Raw genomic sequence first — 7,458 nt, 5'->3', positions numbered from 1 at the left:
AGCATCATGGTGTGGGGATGTTTTTCAGTGGCAGAGACTGAGAGACTACCCAGGATCAAGGAAAATATGAACGGAGCCATGTACAGAGATATCCGGTGAAAAACATGCTCCAGAGCACTCAGGACCTCAGACTGGGGCGAAGGTTCACCATCCACAGGATAATGACCCTCAGCACACAGCCAAGACAACGCAGGAGTGGCTTCGGGACAAGTCTCTGAATGTCCTTGTGTGGCCCAGCCAGAGCCCGGATTTGAACCCAATCTAACATCTCTGGAGAGACCTGAAAATACCTGTGCAGCGACTCTCCCCATCCACCTGGCATAGCTTCAGAGGATCTGCAGAGAAGAATGGGAGAAGCTCCCAAAATATAGGTGTGCCAAGCTTGTAGCGTGATACCCAAGAAGACTCAAGGCTGCAATCACTTTCAAAAGGTGCTTCAACAAAGTGCTGGTCTGAATACTTATGTAAATGTGATATTTCATTGAAGTATTTATACTAAATTTACAAAAATAAACTTTTTGCTTCGTCATTATGGGGTATTGTGTGTAGATTGAGGGAGAAAAAAAACAAATAAATTCATTTGAGTAAGGCTGTAATATAAGAATGTGGAAAAAGTGAAGGGGTCTGAATACTTTCCGAATGCACTGTATATGCAGCTTTATCAACACCCTTGTCAATTTGACAGGTCCATGTAGCTGCTTTCAATTGTGAGCAGCACATTTACCACTGCATGCAGTCTGAACCCCGAAATGGGAAGGAGGACAGTATTGGAGGTGAAAAAAGGTAGAAAAAAAAACTGTATATCACAACACTTAAGTGTCTAACTGAATCTAGATGTTATCAAATTGGGAGAAGAACAAATGAAGGAAGCACGATAATGTGGTGAAGGCAGGGTGGGTTTATAGATATAAAATGGAGACATGGAGCATAAAAAGGAAAAGTGTGGAATAAGGGGTAGCTAAAGGTGTGGTTGGCCAAAGAATAAACTTAAAATGAAGGGTTGGTGTGCTTCTGCATCTCTTACATCATACTTGCTGTCTCAGTCATACTTGAGCTCCCAGCGCGTCCCTCAACATCATTCCGTCTCGTTGCAGCATTCAAATCGTGGTCACCGTGTCTCTGTGAATCACAGCATTAAAGGTACAATGCAGCCGTTTTGATCTCAATATGAGTACCTTACTGTGATTGTTTAATTAAAATGGTCAAAAAGAAACAAAAATAGCTTCTTAGCAAAGAGCAATTTCTCAATCAATAATTTTGCTACAACTGTTTGGGAGTGGGGAGGGGAAAACTGAAAATGAGCTATTATTGGCAGGGAGGTTTGGAACTCTTTCTTATTGGTCTATTAACTAATTTACTGTTTTGGTTGTGTCACCAGGCAGGCCAAAACTCCATCCCACCAAAACAGGCTGACATTTCAGATGGCCTTTTCAAACACATCTTATGCATAAAAGTCATCATCATAATTTTCACAGTATTATTCACTGGGCCTATATTATTCACTGGGCCTATAAAGAGGATGAGTGATCACAGCATCAACAAATTGAGCCATACACAATACACTTAAGCCTGGCATACACTACATGATTTTGGCTCCGATTTTTGAAATCGGAGAAATTCCCCATGTTTATTCGGGGCGTGCGGCCGTCACCAATGTTCTTTTAAATGTGAGTCAGTCAGATGGGGGGGCAATCGATCCCGTCTTTGAACCGTCCCGAGATCTTCAAACATATTTGATTTTAATGGCACAAAATCTTCAACGCTCTTGTAGTAGGAGATGTGTAATGACAAGTTTTCATAATGGTGATCAAAATCAAATCAAATGTATTTGTCACATACACATGGTTAGCAGATGTTAATGCGAGTGTAGCGAAATGCTTGTGCTTCTAGTTCCGACAATGCAGTAATAACCAACGAGTAATCTAACTAACAATTCCAAAACTACTACCTTTTACACACAAGTGTAAAGGGATAAAGAATATGTACATAAAGATATATGAATGAGTGATGGTACAGAGCGGCAATAACCAATGAGAGCTCGACATAGATAAAGCCAGTGAGATGAAGTTGTATTGGATCGCCCAGAATGTGTAGACTCTCAAACAGGTGAGATGACTATTACTAGTATGTGTTTGGACTTGCCTTTAACCAAAGTGCCAAATCGTTACACATGAAGTTCACAAGCAATATTATTAAATTCAAAATGTATTGGTTAGTTATTTCAACTCTGTATGACAAGCCTGAATGTCTGATTGAAAACATTTGAGGCTGCTTTGAGACACAGCTTGTTCGAGCTACATAAAAAACATCTAGTAATCACGTTTTTGCGAGACAGTGTGGTATGGAGAATCCTCATGACCATGTGAAGAATGTTGTAGTGTGTGACCTCCCATCTGTGCCACATGGTTTAGTATGCACACTACTATGTTGGCAAAACAACAAACTACAGGAAAGACGGTTGTTTAATGTGAGAGGTTCAGCGATGTTGTGTGGTACACGCTGAGCAAACCTGTTGAGGCTAGGGGGCAGCATTTTCACTTTTGGATGAAAGGCGTGCCCAGAGTAAACGGCCTCCTACTCTTTCCCAGATGGGAATATATAGTATTATTACTGGTGGATAGAATACACTCTGTGTATTGGCAGACAAAAACCTAAGAAGAAATCCAAACAGGAAGTGAGAACTCAATATAGAAAACAGTGCCATTGGATGTCCACCTTAGATATGGATGAGAATGCACTTCCTAGGGCTTCCACAACATGTCACCGTCTTTAGATTCTGATTGTATGATTCTACTATGAAGGAGGGGCTCATAATAGCTCTTTGAGTGGGTGGTCTGGTAGAAAGCCTCGGCCTCATTACGTGCGGTCACGAGAGAGTGTCCTACCATTCCTATGCTTTTCCTCAGACAATGAAATTCTCCGGTTGGAACCTTATTGCTGATTAATGTTTAAAACATCCTAAATATGGATTGCATACATAATTTGACTTGTTTCTACAACCTGTAACGGAACTTTTAGAGTTTTTGTCTGGAGGAATTGCTCGTGCTTTTTGAGGATAGAATGCGGGGATAAACAAGCTAACAACACGTGGCTAAATTATGGGCTTTTTGGAACTTTATGGAACAAATCAGTCATTTATTGTAGAACTGGGATTCCTGGAACTGCCTTCTGATGAAGATATTCAAAGGTAAGTGAACATTTATAGTGTTTTTTGTAGTTTCTGTTGACGCCAAAATGGCGGCTATTTCTTTGGGTTCTGAGCGCCGTTCTTTTTCCGTAAAGTTTTTAAAAAATCTGACACAGCGGTTGCATAGAGGATACATTTATCTTTAATTCTGTGAATAACACTTGCATCTTTTATCAATGTTTATTGTGAGTATTTCTGCAAAATCATTGGATGTTTTGGAATCAAAACATTAATGCACGTAACGCGCCAATGTAAACTGAGTTTTTAAAAATATATATATGCACATTATCGAACAAAACACACAATACATGTATAACATGATGTCCTATGAGTGTCATCTAATGGGGATAATCAAAGGTTAGTTATTCATTTTATCTATATTTATGCTTTTGTGACTGTGAAATATCGCTCGGTGTGTTTTTGAATTTGGTGGTCATCCAACATAAATATATGTTGTGTTTTTGCTGTAAAACGTTTTAAGAATCGGACACGATGGGTAGATTAACAAGATGTTTATCTTTCATTTGCTGTATTGGACTTGTTAATGTGTGAAAGATAAATATTTCTAAAGAATATTTATTTCAGCTGAATGGGAGGGGGTGTTCCCTTTAGGGAACTCCTTGTGCCCCCCTAGCCCCAACAGGTTTAAGGACAGCATGTTGTTGAGCAACATAGTGGGTTACTATGTCTACTGTGTGTGAATGATGGAAGAATATTACCCCATCTGTTGGTCCATTGGTGTGTGCGGTCACTTAGCCCTGCACACCAACCAGTTCTGGGACCATTGGGGATGCTTAATCTCACAGTGCTGCTTGAATGTCAATAAAAGGTAAAATTCTAAATGGAAGACATTAGCAATCTGTGGCTGAGATTGAATTAAAAGTTGGCAAACGATAAACTAAGCAATGTAATGCAACAGACTACTACACACTACTGCTTTGGCCACACCCACTAATTGGCCACACCTGATCTTCCTGGGTGCTTGTTTCTTTTGAAATGGGGTCAGTTTGAATAGACCCAAATAAATAGATTTGTATGAGTTTTAAAAAAGCATACACATACTCTTCTCAGGGTCAACAAAACTCTATCCACTGTCTTGTTAAGTTCAGGTGTATAAGCCACGTCCACTAACTGCCCACCTGATCTTAATGAGTGCTTGTTTGAAATGGGATCTGTTTGAATAGACTCAAATTAACAGTAAAAAATACTAAATGCTAGCTCTATCCTGGTGGCGCAGTGGACTAAATCCATTGATAGAGAACAGAAGATAATAGGTTTTAATCTCATTGACTCAATACAAAATGTATATATGTTTGCATGATTAATGCCTAAGCAAATTCAAAGAGCATTAGGCTATATTAGCTATCTAGCTTTCTTACTTGAGAAGAAGCTCCTTGCTGGTGGTCCACCATGTTGCAATGTGGCTACCAGAGGATTTAAACGTCAAGTTGTATGGGTCCAGCCTTCCATTTAGCTTGCCAATCTATGTAATTGTAACAAAAAGCAGTGCTATATGATTGGACAATAAGGCTGCCATTCATATTTGAGTAACATGTCATTTGCGAGCCCACAGAAATCATATTTAGCGAGCACAGGTGAATTTCGAGCGAACACAGGAAATGCGTGCGAACACAGGGAAATGCGTGCTCGACACTTAATTTCTTGCCCTCAACATTATCCTCTACGTTCTCGACATACAACTGAATTTCCATGTGTCCTATGGTGCTGGGAATTCAAAACAGTTAACCCAAACTAAGCTAGCAGTGTTACTAAATGTATTATTGAAATGTTACATAACCTTGCCTACTAGCTATACTAATTATCTGTTGTTCAAAGGGTAACGGCCAACAGATCAATATCTTCCCACAGTAAAGTTAGCACTCTGTTAACTCAAGAGGATGCTAAATCAGTCCATTTCTGAAATCTCTCAAAAAGCCAGACCAAAATAACGAAATCGAATTGTAAGACAGAAATGACGCCATATTTAGATCTCGGGTAAGGTTAGCATATCAAGAGAGCATTGCCCAGTAAGCTACTTCCACAACAGAAGCTTGACAGACATTGACTGGTGTCCGATGAGTTGATGTTGTGACTGGGTCATCTCCCTCCATCAGTCTGTGTAGAACAGCCAGATTTGCTGTGGATGAACAGTTATGAGGTCAGATAGAGAGAGAGCTTAAGGGCAAATGTCACAACATGGCAGGCAACCATATCCCAACCCAACCGATGTTAAGATTACCGTATGCTTCCCAATCTAAACAGTTTGTGCATATATTAAGAACTTTTTGTGACATTTTGGTGTTTGGCAGCATTGGGACGTTATTATTCCCAGCTGTTTGAGCACAAATATTTTTCTTGAGGCAGGTTTAAGTTCGGTAGCGGAAAATCAATGCAACTTCGTCAGTGATTGATCAACAGTAGGGATTCTTCAAGTAAGTGTTTGTTGTTATTCAACGAGAGACATGTTTTCTTGCACATTTTTTCCTCTTGAGATATAACTAAGATGTTTGATGCAGTATATGTAACATTGCGCGACTAAGACCTCATCGGGAAAACCAGCCAACATTACAGATTTATCTTCGATGAATGCGGATTACTTTGAAGAAGTGTTATGGCTACTTTGTTGTATGGTGTCTCAAGAAGGACAAACAGTAATATTGCCACTTCTCATTTGTCAAGCAAAAGTCTTGTTATGGCAGTTTGAAATCAAACCTAGTATGCGGACACCTTTACTCGTCCTAACCTTGATAAATGCTTCCTATTAAAAATATGCCGTATGCAGAAATAGCTTCACCATTTCCTGACTGCTAAAATTCTAATAGTTCACATAATTTAAGTTCATATGGCAAAACCATATTTTAGAGAATCATTGTACCAAACCGCTGTGAAATATCCCAAAATATTGTATTTTCAGCTGTTTGAAGCAGGTGTACAAAACAGAAAGCATAAGACGCAAAAGCTAAACTTAAGAACGGGAAGAATAGAAATAGCATACATGGAACCGATCTACCGCTTCTTAGACTTGCGTTCAATGAGAATATGACAGATCTATAACAAATATTTCTATGTGAATTTCTAACAGGTCGCCTAAAAAGCGACATATTGCAGATTTATGCTGTATAGCTGGCGTCCAGGTGGATAATCCAGACATTTAGACGACAATTCCACCACATCCTCTGGCCATTCATCTGAGTACTTCATTGCTGGTCGCCATAATCAGACACACAGCTAATAAGATTTCACTTGACTTACATTAGAACACCAATGGCTGAATCGCCATACTGTACATAGAGTAGCAGTATTATCAGATTCAGAACCATGGCTCTCCTGCCCCTCCCAGCATCACAGACTGAGGCAGCGAGTGCTGTTGTTGAGATGGACAAACTAATCCTATCCAATAGAGCTGTATTCATTATCTATTGTCATGGGTGATTTATAGTTCTGGCATTCTAAGTTTCTGCCAGCCATATGTTGGCCCATCCCAACGTCCCAGCACTGGGACCTGCTCGATTAATGATGTTTGGTTACAGCATCGAAAGACAAATACTCCAAATTAACTTTTAATGGCATCGACTCATGAATATTCCCTAGTTTCTCTCTTGGCTCTACCGACTTTGCTCACCGAGCAAAAAACACGCAAGATGTCGATTTGAAAGCAAAACTCTACGAAGCAATTCTCAGGCCCTATTGCACTTGCCAAACAGCAACAAAAACTGCCTTTTCTCTTTTCTGTGTTGAGTGTCCGCCAGCTTTGTATTAGATCCTGTTAGCAATTACATTACACCCGAAGACACCCATTCATCTGGGGCCAATCTCAATATGTCTCCCATTATGTTAAGTGGTTCATTATCTGTTTAGTCCCTCGAATACCATGGAGATGATTAGCTGCACATCAGGTTTGGGATCTCTATGCTGACATGCCTACTCATTCAAGGGTTCTTTATTTTTACTATTTTGTATACATTGTAGAATAATAGTGAAGACAAACTATGAAATAACACATATGCAATCATGAGTCAACCAAAAAAAGTATTAAACAAATCAAAATGTATTTTATATTCTTCAAAGTAGCCACCCTTTGCCTTGATGACAGATTTAAACACTCTTGGCATTCTCTTAACCAACTTCACCTGGAATGCTTTACCAACAGTCTTGAAGGAGTCATCCCATACCTTCAATTGGGTTGATGTCGGGTGATTGTGGAGGCCAGGTCATCTGATGCAGCACTCCATCACTGTCCTAATGTCCATTGCTCGTGTTTCTTGGCCCAA

The sequence above is a fragment of the Oncorhynchus kisutch genome, linkage group LG12 (assembly GCF_002021735.2).
Source record: "Oncorhynchus kisutch isolate 150728-3 linkage group LG12, Okis_V2, whole genome shotgun sequence".
Taxonomy (NCBI): Eukaryota; Metazoa; Chordata; class Actinopteri; order Salmoniformes; family Salmonidae; genus Oncorhynchus; species Oncorhynchus kisutch.
The sequence above is the reverse complement of the archived record's forward strand: the minus strand, read 5'-3'. Positions refer to the sequence as shown.